The sequence below is a fragment of the Leuciscus leuciscus genome (assembly GCF_965113295.1).
Source record: "Leuciscus leuciscus genome assembly, chromosome: 17".
NCBI classification, from domain to species: domain Eukaryota; kingdom Metazoa; phylum Chordata; class Actinopteri; order Cypriniformes; family Leuciscidae; genus Leuciscus; species Leuciscus leuciscus.
Genome location: NC_138741.1, coordinates 31,908,775 through 31,926,107, shown reverse-complemented (window position 1 = coordinate 31,926,107; position 17,333 = coordinate 31,908,775). Strand labels below are relative to the sequence as shown.

General features: G+C 36.3%; 1 long non-coding RNA gene across 1 annotated transcript; it reads right to left on the bottom strand.

Annotated features, from left to right (window-relative positions):
• Positions 1 to 1,445: 1,445 nt before the first annotated feature.
• LOC309479539 lies at positions 1,446 to 9,314 on the bottom strand. The gene is made up of 3 exons (XR_014199284.1): positions 7,299 to 9,314; positions 7,071 to 7,191; positions 1,446 to 1,855 (listed from the first exon to the last, which is right to left on the bottom strand). It is a non-coding gene; the product is annotated as an uncharacterized lncRNA (long non-coding RNA).
• Between the last annotated feature and the right edge of the window lie 8,019 nt (positions 9,315 to 17,333).

The following is a 17,333-nucleotide window of genomic DNA, read 5'->3' as shown; positions in this document are numbered from 1 at the left end:
TGAATACTTTCCGTACCCACTGTATATTGAAAATAGCAGAGGGCCTAACACAGATCCTTAGGGCACTCCATAATTTACTGACATTATATGACAATCTGACAATCAACCAACCAACCACTCAGTCAGTCAGTCAGTGCAGTCAGTCAGTCAGCCAGCCAACCAACCAGCCAACCAACCAACCAACCAACCAATCAATCAACCAATCAATCAATCAATCAATCAATCAATCAATCAATCAATCAAAATGTTCGGAAGCTTTACAGATACTGAAAAATGTGATTAGGTTGATAAAACTACACTGCCGACCAAAAATGTATGCACCTCTTGATGGAAATAAATGATGTTATTTCCTTTAAGAGTTGCAGGAATGTTTGTAAAAGATCTTGCATTGACAATGCAAGATTCAAAGTCTCCTCCAGCACATCCCAAAGACTTTCAATGAATTTAAGGTCTGGAGTCAAAGGTGCCAAATGAGGTGTGAAAATTATTCTTCATGCTCCTCCCAACCATTATTTTACAGTTTGAGCCTGATGAATCTTGACAGCATCCTGGAATATGGCCATGATAGTTAAATAACTATCTGTTAAAAACGACATGGTCGTTTAAGAAATGAAAAGCGACACACTCCATCAATTAGGGTTAAAATAACTGTTTCCATACATATAACATGCTAGAAACATAATAATAACTGCAATCATGATCCAATCATAGTCTCTTAAGCATTTTCCTATTTACATCAAAACAGCGATTTTTTTTCTTTCTTCTTTGTATATTGTATATTAAATATATTTTTTGACGACTACAACCAGTAAAGTTTTTGGTTACCTGACATACCTTTTTTACAGTTAATTCTGAACAACATGAAACATTCTTACTTATCAAAAATGTGTAAAAACAAAGATTATTTGAGAAGGTTTTACAAGAAAACACGATTTCAGTCTTTCTAATTTAAATTTTACATTTAATTCAGTGTGTTATGTTCAATTGATCACTAAGCAATAGCTTTCCAGTAGAGCATTAATGGTGTCATAATAAGCATCTTCAAAGTAGGCTATATTTGTTGAGTTTTAGTTGCTTCTTGGCAGTAATGGGGAATGCAACATGATCCAAGAGTAAATACCTTTATTTGAGCAGAGTCGCATCAATGCAGAGGCCCAACCATGCCTTTGTACTAACAATCTACTGATCACGCTATGCAAACAGAGCCCAGAACATCTTTTCTGCCCAACCTTTCTGGACTTGGGAGGACCTTAGATGTTTGTTGGGTTGATAAAGTTTTCTTAAATGTAATTGTATGACACATTGCATCACCTGTGAAGGCTGATCTGCTTCCTTGGATGAGTAGTTTTGATAGAGTGAGGGTCTGTTGAATATAATTTGCACGGGGAATAAAATAAGGAAGCTAAAATAATCTAAAAGACTACAAAGAAAAAAATAAATAAAATAAAACGTTAACAAAGAGAATGAACTGAAGTGGTACTTAAGTCTTCTAACAACATAAAGTTAAATATATATAATACAAATCGACAAATAAATGTTGTGATTGAGGTATCTGAGCCATAACACATGGCCGGAAGAATTCCCCTCAAACCTTCAACTTTGTGGGAAACAGGAGCACAAGTGTTTAGCTGCCACTCCACTCACTCTTTATCTACGACTCCCAGAGTCTCCTCATTCTTTTGTAGGAGAGAACAAAAGGTTTGTGTTAGAAGATTTAAAGAAGTGCTTTTAGCCTCATCTTGTAGTCTGTGACTCAGGTATCTGCTTTGGTCTTGAAGAGCAATTTCCTGAAGAAAAGTATGGGATCCTCTGAGTAAATAATAAGCCCGCCTTTCTTTGCACCTTTTTGTCACCCCTGAAATACAAAGCAAATAAACACAGTTGAGCGAGCCCTGTTAGTTAGTCTATGGTGTCAACAGGTGACTAGTCCATAGTGGGTCCACACACCCACAGCAGTATTTTACTCTTCTGTGCAAATGGGTTGAGATTATTGAGAGACACACACTATTATTGGGGGTATGCCATAATTTTTGTGTATTTAGAAGATATAATTCTCTATAGTCATAGTGCTGAAAAGGTGTCTTATTCGACTGGACATTTTTATATGCAAAATCTCTCTCTGATCATACATAAAATCTCATCTGTTGAATCCCATTGAATGTTTAGAGTGACCAGTAACACTTTAAGTGAAGCCTTTATAATACCTTTATATATTGTATAATGCACTATAAAGGTATTCATTATGTACGACGCAATGCATTGTATCTCATAAAATTGAAAACAGAGGCATAAGGGTGCATTACAAGATATAACTGTAACACTTTACCACTTTAAACAATCTACTAACTTTAAGTAACTTTGTAACTACATGTCAACTAGCAGCCATTAGAGCATAAGTAGACTGTCTGCTTCATATCTGCTAAAAATGATTAATATCTGCTCCCCAACAGACATTTACTGACTATAAGACGCTTTGCAAGTGCATGTCAACTTATTATACACCTAACCTAAAAGTATAGTAATCCTCCATGAGAGTTGCAAAGTTACTTATAGTTAGTAGTATAAAGTGGACTATCGAAATAAAGCATTAATAATGAACGCATCATTGTTTTAATGCATTATTTATACAGGCTCCAAGTAAAGTGTTACCGAGTGATTTTGAAAGAAATTCATTGCAAATACAAATATTTTTGGATGATTAGCTTTCAGCGTGCATTTGTACTTCTCCCTCTATCTGCACCTTCCTCTTTTCTTACTGACAGTGGGCTCCACTTTCATCACATGGAAATAATAAAGAGGTCAAGCAAATACCCCTCCTCGTGGGTGTTGATGGTGGGGATAAAGGAAGATGGATGTCCCTGGTGTCAACATTGCAGGTGTTTGCTTTTATGACCGAGCATAGTCTGCAAGCAGTTTCTCATTACAATCTGGAGAGCAGGACAGCCTTCAAGACTCCTGCACTCATACAGTGTTCCTTGGACTGTGTAATTTAAGAGACTAATTTTAGGGGGAAGCAAATCTGATTTTATTCAAAGCAGATCTGTGTCAAATGGGGATTCACCACTGTGGTCAGACTTCAGACCGAGCTTAGTACTCTGCCTTTTTTCTGTTCTGCAAATCTTTCCACTTTAGAAAAAGAGCTCACTTTAGTAACCCGACTTGTAACACAAGAAGTAAGTAGTTCAAGGAGATAAAATCTGTTGACCCAAAGTTTGGACTATGTGATTTTACTAACAATGCCATATTGTAGTAATAAGATGAAATAAATTCTCCTGAAAATGTTGACTATGCCACAGACTTTCAATCAGTACGAGAAGACATAGCACACTTTATCACCTGATCATTTGAAGTCATACTGTATAAAATTAACAACAGGTTTTTTTTCTTCATTTTAGCATGGAATGTCAGTTGTTACAGAATTGTCTTCTGGTCTGCTTGTGAAATTGGTTATTACACAGTGGTTCATCTTACATCAGCCAGCCTAATAAAGACAGCACATTTAACTTTTGAACAGCCTCAAAGGGCAAGGATTTTCTCTCCAGGTTCTCAGTCTGGGTTGATACACTGTTCCTTTCAAAACATCTGCAAATAATTACAGCCTTACTATTAAAATTAAAATGGAAAACCTTGGCTCTGAGGTCAAAGCAAAAATAAGGATGGACTAACAAGGATGTTCAGTGTTTCACTTTGATGTTCTGCATCATTCATGCAGTGGTCAGTCAACTGATATTGACCATTAATTAAGGGCTTAAACAACTTTCATGTACAATAGTTCTGTCTACAGCAAATCTTTTTTTTTTTTTTTTTTTTAAACACAGTTATTAAAATTAATGAAATTAATGATTAAAAAAATAACAACAATAGCATTTATGTAATAATTCAAATTTTGAAGCACATAGGAATATTAAACATCTGTCTTTTGAATATAATTATAGGATTATTAAATATTCACACACACACACACACACACACACACACATACATACATACACACACACACACACACACAAATGCACGCACGCACACATGCATGCACGCACGCACGCACACACACACACACACACACACACACAAACGCACGCATGCACGCACACACGCACGCACACACACACACACACACACACACACACACACACACACACACACACACACACACACACACACACACACACACGCACGCACGCACGCACACACGTCATTGGTAGCCATTCAACCTGGGAATTACTGTACACAGACCAGAGATGAGCAGGTGTAATACTCATTATTTTCACTATAGCATACAACGTTTCTCAACACATGTTATAAATCAAAACTGATTTTTCAAATTTTACAGTAATTTTCAATTTTTTAGTACCTTAATTTATAGTATTCTACCACAATGAACTGACAATTCATTTGTACTTTGTAATAAAATGGTGAATTTTGGTGAACACTGAATTCAATGCGAACTTAGTTAAAAGTTTACAACTTTCCCAGCACTTATTGATATTGATTGATTGATTATTTCATCTACCAAACATGTTTTTGCTGATTGTCATTGATGATATCCCATGATACAAAATTGAAAATCCCGTCTGGGATTCATTTTTATTAATAAATTATCTGTTAAAAGTATCATATGGTTCTGGCTATTTCTGACTAGTTTTTGGAAATCGCATATAAAAAGAATGTAACAGTTATAATGCCAAATTAAGTGAATGTTATTTAAATATCATTAAATCTCACAATATAACATGCTCATTTTGCTTGCCTTTTTTGTGTGTTTTTGCAAGGAGTTTCTACACAAAAGGGAATAAATGTAACAATATCAGGTTTCAAGTGAATTATGGTTTAACACAGGCTTTTATCTTTATTGTTATGAGTCTTGAGCTTGCTTCTTTTTTTTCCATCCTGCATTTCTCTCTGATGACAGAACAATGGAAGTTTAATTTGTCAATTCTTTTTTGGATTAGTCAAGATACCAAAGTCTACTGGACTGAGGCTTTCTGATCAGTAACTAGTTCACTCTCATCTTAGCATTCTCTTCTTATCATTTTCCTCTAAGATATGCTATATGTTCAACTAATATTTTATGGTCATTCACTGTTGCACTTTCAGTGTAAGAACTAAATAATATAAGTAAGCACATGGGTTAAGGTAGGGATATAAGTTCAATGTCATTACCTAGTTATTACCCAGTTATTGTAATTACTATACGTAACACGCAGAGCAACTGTAAGTGCTACAGAATTTGCTACTATTGTTTATGCTAATTCAAGTTTGTGTACCACATTATTGGCATCTATGGTTCCATGAAGTACCGTCGGCATCCATGGAATCTTTCCATTGCACAGAAGATTCTTTACACTGTTAAAAATGAAGGTTCCAAAAGGGTTTTTCGATTGCAGTGATGCCAGAGAAGAAACATTTTTGTGATCAGTTCTTCTAACAACCTTAGTGTTAAATTTTTTTTAATAATCTAAAGAACCCTTGGTTACACTTTATTTTAAGGTGTCGTTGTTACACGGCAATTATACATGTAAGTACTGAGTAATATTAATTAACTACATGTACTTGCTATAGGGTTAGGATTAGGGTTTGGTTTGGGTTTAGGGTTAGTTGCAGTGGTGGAATGTAACGAAGTACAAATACTTCGTTACTTTACTTAAGTACATTTTTCACGTATCTGTACTTTACTTAAGTAGAATCAATAGTGCATACTTTTGACTTTTACTTCGTTACTTTTTGCAGCAATTATTATACTTTCTACTCCACTACATTTCTACAACGTTTCGTTACATTTTCGTTACATTTTCGGATCAGTTTTTCCCCCTGCCAAAACAGGGATTGAAAAAAATCTCCATGTTTTCGGTGCTGACGCGTTGGTGGCGCTGCCAATAAAGCACCTAAAAGCTGTCACAAAGAAGAAATCAATATTTTATGTTCTGTGGAGAGCCAACCCTTCTTCATCCGGTGGGTATTACTTTTGGTTTGCGCAGTGTAATTCACAGAATTAGGTACAAAAAAATATTTTGCTACCTAAAAGTTAAAGATTTTTTGTGTCCCGTAACGCATGTGTAGCCTAGGCTATTTCCCATTAAATATAAAACGCATACTGATATTTTTCAATATGTATTAAATGCATTTTCTGAGAATTTATATTTCAAGTTTTTATATTTCATGTCCCGTTTACAACGATGGAATTGCCCAATATTAAATAATTTACCCTCAACTAGTTTTGTGGTGTAGGTCTACGTATTGTATAATGTTAAAAAGGTGTGTGTCGCGATTCTGCCTTCTCACACCGCGACACAGGTTCGTAGATCTGAGTGTAGCGATTTCGGATTCATATTGCATATTGTTACAGCCCTAATTATTAGAATATAGACATTAAGAGAATAAATTGTTATGCAAGTACTTTTACTTTTAATACTTAAAGTACATTTAAAATCAGGTACTTTTTACTTTTTACTTAAGTAGGGTTTTCATTGTGGTACTTCTACTTTTACTAAAGTAAATATGTCTCTGGTTATTTGTACTTTTACTTAAGTACTGAGATTCAGTACTTCCTCCACCACTGGTTAGTTGCATGTAATTAGGCATAATTTATAGTTATTACTATAGTAACTACATGTAACAAAGTGTTAGCGAACCCTTTTCCACTATAAAAAACCTTTTGTGCAATGGAAAATTTACATAACATTATTTTATAGAAACTTTATTTATTTATGTTTGTGTTTACATACTCTGTGTCTGTGTTATATGTTTGTCTTCATTGTAAATGTTCTAAAATGTCCATTCTAAAATCTAAAAGCTATGTCTTAAGCATTTTTTTGTTTGTTTTTTTTGACAAATCCCTGTTACCGTGAAGTCTCTATTACTTTGACAGAGGCTTGTGCTGCAGACTTCAGTCAGTCATTTGCTGTCACAATCTGATTGGTCAATGATAGGCTACTGCAATGGTATAGGTGTAAGTAATGGCCCCCCAAATACATTGAGAAGCTATAATTCTCAGAGTTTGCCTTAATCGTTTTGATATTTTTTTGTGCGTTCCTCAGTTCCTCCAGCGTGCATCGGTGACATGACCTTACCTCAGTGCTCGTTTCAGACTGGAGGCGGCTGATCTTTCCATGTCTGTCACCCTCGAAACGCCTTCTCTCCTCCCTCTCTCTGATAATCATCTCTAATGAATAGCTGTGTGTGGTTGGAGTGCTGAATGATAACGATCATGTCAAAGAGGGTAGGGTTCAGGTCTCAGAAACAAATCAGAACATTCCATCTTAACCATCTGGATGTCTTCCATAATGCCACACACTCACCGATTGTGCTTGTAATGGACCTACACCAAAATCAAACTTGGCACCATCCATGCAAGCATTCTTGGCCCCGTCTCTGTTGCTCTGCGTGTGAGGTGGCCCATATCAGGACCAAATGTGCTGTCATTGTGTGTGTTGTGTTCTGATGTCAGGTGGAGATAGAACACGGAGTGTGTGTGCATGTGAGTTTTGCTTGTGTTGTTTTGTGCTGTATGTATATAGGGGTTAGTGTTGACACGCTCACGCTTGTGTGCATGAAAGGTTGTGCATGTATAAATATATGTATGTGTATATGCATGCATATAGATCTGGGTGAGATTACATTATTAAAACAGGCAAAGTAGCTTGCAAAGTCTTGTTCTGTTCAAAACTGGCCTTCGACCAACAGTCTGTCTTCAAGGGGAAAGCTTATCGTGAACATGGCTAGAGACGAGGTGTAATTAGCAGTGTTATGGCAAATGATGTTTAATAGCTGTTGAGGCTGTTAAGACTTTTTTGTGGTGACTAAGTCAGTAATTGATGTAAAACGCTGCCCGTCGAGATATACTGTGATGCCGAACCGCAATCGATCACGTGCTGGCTGCTGTTATGTCAGGGTGTGTCATGGAATTAATTATTATGTCAACTAAACTTGTGATTCACCTAAACAGAAACTTCTTGTGGCTGGTTATATCCTCAAGAGTACACAAATGCATAATTACTGTCACATTTTGACAAATCCCTGTTATGGTGATGTCTCTATTACTTTGACGGAGGCTTGTTCTGCAGCAATCAGTCACAGTCGTGCTTTTACTCTCTGATTGAAAAGAATACAATTTGGTACATTGTAATGTTACACCTTCCTTGTACTGAAAACATGTTTGGCAGGGTTTGAACTAGTGCCAGCAATTAACTTTCATTAATATTTAATATTGTAGCAATATTTACCTCCTGTAACTGAAAGGGATTAATCATTTTTTTTAAAGTAGAGTCGACCACTCATGCCAATATTTCAGACAATGAATGACAATAAATTCTCATTCTGAACAATTATTATTTATAAAATCAAATCAACATCAAACACAATAATAATGTGCAATATATAACACAACTCTGGAAAAAATATTGTACTGCTTTCTATGCCTAGAGTAGAATATTTAAATATAAATATGTAAAAACTTGCTTCTCATTCAAATACCTGGTGCATTTTTGCTTTGAGCCCTGGTTAATTTCATTCATGGATTTTTATAATATTGAAAATACCCTTATGCAAAATTTAATTCAAAATGTAATCATTTTTCCATGGTCCATAAATTAATTTGATTTGTTTTAACAGGGCAGAAAGGGGAGATCAATGGCTTAAATATATTAAACAGAAATGTTAAATATGTTTGTCCCTTCTGTCTTTTAAATAATCAATTCAAACACAATTTTAACATGGAAAAAAAAAATAGCGGTTGCACTTTAGTTGACTGTACATGTACATACACTTTCAATGTACTTGCAGTGCACTTACCCATGAAAGAACTGAGTCATGTAAGGTTAGGTTTAGAGGTATAGGTTCAGGGTTAGTACCTAGTTATTACACAGTTAGTGTCATTACTACAATTAGTGAATAAGACTATGCGAAACAGGACTGTACAATAGAATATAGCTGTATGTTGGTACCTAATAGAATGGATGTTGTAAATTCCTATTGAGGACTGAGCAGGTCCATTTTTCTAATCCTCTGAGTGAAAAATTCGACCTGCCAGCACAAAGCTTGTTTTTTCTCAAAGCTGAGACAACCCTAAAAGCTTCCTACCTGAATCCTTTATCCAAATATTGAGAGAGACCCTCTTGATATTCTAGCTCACTGCTATTTACCCTGAGATTCCAGGGATTAACGCATCACTAGTCATTCCTTCGGAGAGAGTGAGGATAAGCTTTCACACGTTTCACCTGTTTAACTTACTGAAACTGGACAACCTTGTAGAATGGCAGAAAAATCTCAACTCATTACACTCGCATGGAAATTTTCGGGTTTAGCTTGAGACACTTTTTTTTTCAATTCAAATACATTAAGCAAATCAATAGGACAAACAAAATACATTAAGTGTAGTTTACTAAAGTTTTTTTTTTTTTTTTTTTGTGAATAATAATAGTAGCATAGCTTATTTGCAGTTAAAAGTAAGAATGAAATAAACGATTTCCTTTTAGAAGTGGAATAAATGATAAGCAATGTATTCTATAAGAGCAAAAATAGATCATAAATGACAAGATAAACTCAAACACAACAGTGCCTCATACAATTTCTGTATCACTCTTTGTAATATTTTACCCTCAGTTATACATAAAAATATAAACAATTACTATTCATTATTAAACTACATTATTTCTGATCAGTTTTTACAATAGTTTGCAATCTTAAAGGAATAGATCACTTCGCAGAAGAAAGAAATTCATACAGGCTTGAAACATGAGAGTAAATGGGATGAGTAAATGATGACAGATTTTTAATTTCGAAGTGAACTATTCCTTTAAATACATTCCTAAGTCCTTGTTGAATGCTTTTTGGTCACAAAATTTAGTTTATGGTCCAATTCTCACTGTTAACTACAACTTTTGCCTCAATGAACTGCTAATTACTGCTTATTAGTCCGTAAATAAGTTGTTAAGTTTAGGTATTGGAAAGGATTAAAATATGGTCATGCAGAATAAGGTTTTAAAATTTGTTTTATAAGTGCTAATAAACAGCAAATATCCTAGTAATATGCATGCTAATAGGTAAAGTTGATAGTGAAAATTGGATAGTGTTACCGGTTTTGAATGAATTTTACCGTATATTGTACCCTATCCATTATGACCTGGTCATCTGATCATGTGCGATTGTTATAAGTAAGAGCCCATTTTATGGACTTCTGTTCTGATTTCTCCATCTGTGGAAAGTTGTAGACCATTGGAGGACTTACCATCCCTTGAGTCTAACAACCCCTCATTGGATTCTGATTTACTCAGCTCTGTGATTTACTTGATTTGGCGAATATACTTTTCAGTATATTGATGTAGTGTGCTGTATATTTATATATATGATGAAATATGGTTAGTCAGCATTTGACTTCCTCTTTGAGTTGTGCCTGTTTGTTGACCTGAACTTCTCTCTTTTGGCGACGGCACAATAGGCAGCCTATTCGCAGCAACTGACCCCTGCAGCACGTCCTGCCATAATGGAAAGTGTCCGCTTCCAGCAGATGCCTTGCGGAGGTCTGGATGAGGCCATTTTACCTGACCTCATCTCTTTACCTCATGAAGCTGATGATGTAGAGAGGACATGATGCATGCACATGGGATGCCATTGAATGGGAAATGGAAAGGGACGGAAGATTTCATGGATTTCAACTCTAGACCATATTTCAATAGAAAACACATCCTGGGATTTCCTATTTACCCCAAATTGTGCACTAGCTTTTATTGTGAATAATGTAATAACATTAGCCTGCAAGAAAAATGTAGTTATTCGTGATTGAGTATGGAAGATTGGGGGATGCATTTCCTCTGTCTTACACTGAGTGGCAGGAGATCTGTAGAGATTTTTTCCTCTTGTGGTTGGTCTTTCACTCCAAGGCCATTTCCTCTAATGCATCTCAGCTGCTTTAACTCCCATTGTAGCATATACCAAGGACTCGAAATCAGCTGCCATTGCACCCTAACCCAGATGTTTTTTCATAAGGCATGAAGATCTGCTATGAGTCAAAGTGTGATGTGCTCTTCTGTTATGATTATAACATTTCCTTACCCTGCGTGCCACACAAGAAAGGGAACTTCATTTTTGTATGGAAATTATGTTTTGTATAAGGTACACTTTATTCGTTTTAGTCCACTTTAGACATTCTACTAACTATAAGTAACTTTGTAGCATGTCAACTAGCAGCCATTAGAGTATTAGTACATTGTCTGCTTAATATCTGCTAACACTTTATTCTGATGCTCCCCAACAGACATTTACTGACTATAAGACACTTTGCAAGTACATGTCAATTTATTCTACTAACCCTAACCTAACAGTATACTAATGTTATAATGAGAGTTAGATGACATGTTGTTGCAAAGTTACTTATAGTTAGTCGAATGTCTAAAGTGGACTGTCGAAAATAAAGTGACATGACTATTAGTTGTAAGACTGATTAGGCATCTAGTAAGTTTAGGCCATTAAAAAATCTCATAATCTTTTTACTGTGCTTTTTTTATTTGAAGGGGAAAAAATGAGTGCGCCAGTGTTTGTTTTTGTTTTATTTGAGAGGTGTCCAATCCTGCATGCACCATGACCTACGCTACCATTACTCATCTTGAAAAGCTTAAATATACACACCTTTATAAACTAGACACGACTTTTCAAAATATATATATGAGTTATGAACCTCCTCCTCCTTGCTTTTCCTCCCCACATCTAGACAGCTTTCACATTTGACATTACTGAAAAGGAATTTGTTATCCAGGGATTCTGCGCTCCTTCAACGGCTGTGGCTGCATACGGCACTGCTGGTTTTCCAAAGCAGATGAATCCTCCTTACGAATCAGAGCTAGGTTTTTGGGCCAGAAATGAATGTGTGTGTTGGACTAGGTTACACATTTCTGAAGACCACACAGGTTTCCAGCCTGACGTCCAACTCTCTCTGCTGCCCTCCATCTTTGTCTTGACATGTCTCCATGGAAATGAGGTCACAAGTTCAACAGCAGCGGGGGGACGGACAAGACAGAAGCCAGGGCAAAACACACACCACCAGAAGACAGAAAGACAGTCTATGCTTCTGTTATCTTTGAAAGCATCAGTGAAATAGATTAACTTAGAATAATGCCATCATGATAAATAAGCTGGTTAAAAATGAAAATTTGGTAACATTTTCTATGAAACCTGTATTTATGATGCATATTAAGGGTATTATTAATCCATTATAATGCATGCATAATGCCTTATAAAACATAACAAGACTTTAGTATACACTAACAATTTAATTGTCAACAGCTGTCTAAAAAAAAATTGTAACACAGTCTGTGAATCCCATATCATAAATTTATGACATTATACATAATGCCTTATAAAAAACAAAAAGATGTTGTATCTCATGAATAATCATAACAACAGTTATAATACTTACCTATTAAGTATAAGTTAAAAAGGCTTCATAATGTGGTCATGATTTTTATTATATTTGATCTTTGTCTGCTTTAAGAAAAGTAACATGAGTTAAGTCTTCTTTTAAGAAATTACGAAAGGGTTACATGACACATTTGGCTCATCAGACCCATTAGAACACTCAGATATGAACAACCACTCAAAATAATTGGTCAAATACGGTGCAGATCTTAATTAAACAATGTCACGGCATGAGACTTAGAAAACATTTGTTATAAATGTGTAATAAATCATCATACTCTTAAAAGTTATAACCACAAATAAGAAAGTATTGTGATGTACTATAACTGTGTACCGTCCCCTGGAGACAAGCTTGAAGAACCCAAGTGCAGTTTTTATTTAAACAAAACGTGAACAAAACAAATGATAACTTAAACTAAACCTAACCTAACCTAACCTAACCAGGAAGAGGAACTAAACTTGACTATGAACATGAAACTCACCAACAGAGGTTACAGGTAATAAAGCTAGACCAGAGACAATGGTAACATGAGGGCTACATATACACAAAGACTGATGACTAAACAAGACACACACACCTGTGAACAATCAAGACAATGAACCAATGACAACATAACACATGAGACTTGGGAAGCACATGACAAGATCACATGAAGACACAAGGGAATCACATGACACACAGGAACTATAACTACAAAATAAAAGACATGAACAATGAAACCATGAACAAAACCAACAACAGACATGACAAACTGTTGTTATGATTTTTCACAAGATGAAAGATGAACGTTTTTCTTTTTCTTATAAGGTATTATGCATGCATTATAATGCACTGAAAAAAAACAATTGGTGAAGGATTTACTTTGAAACAATTTTCACAAATTGCTAGTACGTGTCTCAAATAATTGCAAAGAAATGCAAGTAATGCATTGAATTAAATGTGAAATTGTGAAGTAGAAAGAATAAAAGACTGAAAGGTTTTTCCTTGAAATACATACTCCAATAGTCAACTTTGGGGAAATGTGTGTGTAATGTATTATAAATATGCATTATTTTTTATTTTATTTTATTTTTTATAAAGATGGATTTGTTAATGCCTACTGATGTTTTTATTTATTTTGTTATTTTTATTTTACACATTTTCTCTGCAGCAAATTCATTTAACCTGTCCTTGTGGATATTTAAGCCAGTGGCGGGGGAGTGTGTGCAATGACCTTCGACCTCACACTCCCTAAAGAGCCACTGCACAACTCCCTGTTCCCTCGTATCCTCACACAAATATACATTCAAACAAGTCGTTTCATTATCTGCAGGACACCTGAGAGAGAAAGCGAGACATACGGAAGAGAACACGGAAGGAGAAGAGAGGGAAGGAAGATGTAGACGCTGGTGATCTCATTTAAAGTGCTGAGGTTTTACCATTATAAATGAATTCCCACCATGTTGTGCCATAAATGACCTCACCAGTCATGCTGCTGCAGTAAACTAAACTAACAGGAATGTGCAGTAAGAAAAACAGAGCGTGCGGCGAGGAGCACCACTACGGGACCGGGAACTGCCTGCCGGGTGTGCGTTAACGCCGCACTGTTAAACCATTGTCCTCTCGACATGTGTGAGTGTGTGTTTGACAGAGCGGTAGCCAAGGTGCCCCCTCTTTTTGAAGTTTATATGGAGATGATGACGTTTTTCAAAAAATTCAAAACTTGCACCTTGGAACCTATTTCAAAGTTTATGTTCTCGAGCCACCAAACAGTTAAACCAGACCAGTTTTCAGTTAAAACGTTGTCGTGTAAGAAGCCCCAAAGTTAATAACTAATGATCTTTGCAACGGAAGTGAATCAATCAAAACTAACTCTGGACAATAACTTTATTCTAGAGCTGCTGTAAAGCCAAAACAATCTCTGTTGCTTTAATTTCCTATTATCACTGTAAAGCTGCTTTGAAACAATCTATATTGTTAAAAGCGCTATAAATGAAGGTGACTTGACTCTTACCCAAGAACATCCCAAGCAGCCATGGAGGAACGATTCCCTCTGCTGTGGAAAGGGACTTCCATATGCACTTGGACTTCCAGTGGCCTTCTAACCCAGAACAGATGTCCACAGTAAATGGCACTGATCCGCAGAGGCCCTTCAGCGTGCAGCCGGGGCCGCGTTCTGGACGGGATGTGCTGGGGAGAGCCGGGCCAGTCAGCACCTGATCAAACTGCTAGGTTTACAATAAGGAGGTGTAAAAGCATCTCTCCGTGCACCCAGGGACCAGAGGCCTTTCAGAAACAGCAATATTTTAGAGTCTAATTGGGTAGAGCAACAGACTTCGGGCTCCCGAGAGACCAGTGTGTGAGCTGTTACAACCCACCTCCTGTTACAAGCTCTGCTGCCGCATAATGACCTATCAACTGTCTCTTACAATCTCTCTGGAGAAATAAAAACGGACCCTCCACTCTAATATATAATGTAATGTCTTTATTTCTTTTTCCCCTTTGGTTTCGTTTATGTGCTTAGAGTTTGCTAAATAGCATCCTGACAGCCTGTCATATATTTCTCCTATATAAGCGTCCCTCCAATGGCTTCCCGTTAAATTCAGGGTTGATTTAAAAATTCTCTTGTTTGTACAAGGCTTTGTCTGGCCGTGAAAAAAAGGGACATGGTCAATCGATAGCGTTGAGGTGTATGAAGTACAGCTCAAACCAAGTAGCTTTCTTTTGGTCAGTGCACCAAATTATCATGACCAACTTGGACATGAGCAAAATCTTTTTCGCCCTCACGCCAAACCCCCGAACATCTTATTGGACTGACTGGATTTCGCCCGTGAAATTTCGCTTAGCAGCTGTAAATGTGACGCACCTTAAGGGTGATTGGGCCTTTTCTGTGGCCTGGCCCAAACTTTGGAATAGTCTTCCCTATTATGTAACATCCGCTTCTTCATTGGACATTTGCACATCTACCCAAAATCACATTTGTATTCATTAGCTTTTGAAAATGAGTAAATGTGTTTGCATGTGTTTGGACTGATTTTCCATATTTTACAGCACTTTCTATCAATTTATAATCATAACAACAGTTATAATACTTACCTATTAAGTATAAGTTAAAAAAGGCTTCAATGTAGTCATGATTTTTATTATAAGTGATCTTTATCTGCTTTAAGTAAAGTAACATGAGTTAAGTTTTCTTTTAAACGGTCGACACATTTGGCTCGTCAGACCCATTAGAAACATATTTTTCAGCACTTTCTATACAGTTTTGTTGTGTTTAAAAATACTTTATAAATTAATGTTGTTGTTGTTGTTGTCATAGCTTGTATTTTTGGGGCAAGTGAGTTGCCATTAGTGTAATGAAACGTTGATTTAAAGTACTTATAGTTCTTAACGCTAGCATCAATGCCAATAGATTTTTTTGTTCATGTGAAATAAGGAATTTGGGGATTAGACTTTGTCAAAATAAAAGACAAAAAAATGAAGATAAACACTTATGGACTTCACTTTTTCAGGGGTCTGTCATCTCACGAACAAGCTGATTGTCATCATTAATGGTGCATTAACAAAAGACACAAACTGAGCAAACCAATGACGAGCAGGCATGCATTTTTGTTTAAAGGGTGGTCTCCTTAGATCGACCAATGAAGCGAGGTAAAGACTTGTTCACATGCTATTAAACAATATCCAGGTCAAATAAGTTTGGTAATCTGCTCAGTATGTACAAAGTTTATTTTGCGGAGAAAGTTATAACAACCTAAGCTAATATTTACAAAGAAACCGTAGCCAAATAACCATTCTTTTTCCCAGAACTGCACAGGCAAATCTGTTTAAACTCTTGCAAGAACATCGTTGTCTAATGATGTCAAAGTCAATGTGAATGAAAGAAAAATCTATCAATGTCACTGTCATTAAAATCTCCCCTACATTCTTCCCATATATTTTATATTTCCCTTGCAATATTTCCAGATTCCCTCAATGGACGCCTTGGTGGTCCCGTTGTTGGTCACTATTAAAATGACATTATTTTTCTTCCCCTTGACCCCTGGCGATGTCTACAACATGCCGATGCCCTCTCCTGGAAACGGCAGCTGTGTGTAGTTAGTGAACAGGAAGCAGCTGTCAGAAGCGGCCGCTGTGTGCGTGGTTCTCTCGGGCCAATCACGGGACAGTCCTCTGCAGGTTTGCCGTGTTTGTTTGCAGAGCATGCGTGATTCGGGCGGACCAATGGACTGGAGGAATACTTGTGTTCACGCAGCATATGGACAGGACAGGATGAACCATGTTGAAGAGACTCCCTATTTTTCTGCAAGTCCTATACACTTGACTTTTCCATTAACCATAAAGCTCTCTGTATCATATTTGATGAGCGGATTTCTAAGGCCTCTAAATTGTCAACATGATAAAAACTTTTACTGAAAAACCTGTTGCACACAATCTACTCCGTGCCTTCTGTCGTCTGATTGATAGTTTATGATTTTTTAGCAAGTAAAAGGTATTTTGGTATAATTGTAAAAACATCCCCCTTTCAGCTCATGCTTCACGTGTTTTTTTTTTATTGTTTTTTTTTTATGTGAAATCTGCACTCATTAGTAAACGTAAGGATTACTTTGATATTGTTAGCAACATTTCAAGATGAACACATACTGGACTGAAGTAATTTAGGTTTACTTATATACATTCATAATTTTTGGTTTTGTTTTGAAAAATCATATTAAAATGTGTGTACCAAATATGATTAATCAGGCTTTTGATGAATGTTTATTTATTTATCTTTTTATCCTCATTGTATTTCCTTGCATTATATGTTTTAAAACTACAGAGTTTTTATCATAAAACGTCTCGGTTACGTATGTAACCCTCGTTCCCTGAAGGAGGGAACAGAGACGTAGTCGGACGTACCGACTGATTAGGATCACGCTTAGGGAGCCTGTCATCTTTGAGTATT